We start from the raw sequence: 572 nt of genomic DNA, 5'->3' as shown, positions 1-572 counted from the left end.
ATATATATATATATATATATATATATAGCGACTATAGATGTGTGTGTTTATATTATAGAGTATTATATAAAATTATATAAAATTATATTTTATATTATATAGTTCTGCGGTGTCTAGGGAGCTGCAACTCTCCCGTAGCAGCCAGGGCCCCAACGGGGTGTATGTGCAGCTCCTCTCTGCATGCGCTGGTGCTGTCTGGGGTTATGTTGTGTCTGCTGCTGCCGTAAAAAAGATATAAATAAACAGAGACAGATAGAGACAGAAAAAGAGATAGAGACAGAGAAAGGGAGACAGAGCAAGGGAGACAGAAAAAGGGAGACAGATAAAGAGAAGAAATGAGACAGATTGAGAGACAGAGGGACAGATAAAGAGAGACATATAGACGGAGACAGATAAAGAGAGACAGATAAAGAGAGACAGAGAAAGAGAGACATGTAGAGACAGATAAAGGGAGACAGATAAGGACAGACAAGGAGAGACAGACAAAAGGAGGCAGATAGAGAGAGACAGATACAGAGAGACAGATAGAGACATACAAAGAGAGACAGATAAAGAGAGACAGATAAAGAGAG

The sequence above is a fragment of the Eimeria mitis genome, genomic scaffold (genome assembly GCF_000499745.2).
Source record: "Eimeria mitis Houghton genomic scaffold, Emh_scaff1559, whole genome shotgun sequence".
Lineage (NCBI taxonomy): Eukaryota > Apicomplexa > Conoidasida > Eucoccidiorida > Eimeriidae > Eimeria > Eimeria mitis.
The sequence above is the reverse complement of the archived record's forward strand: the minus strand, read 5'-3'. Positions refer to the sequence as shown.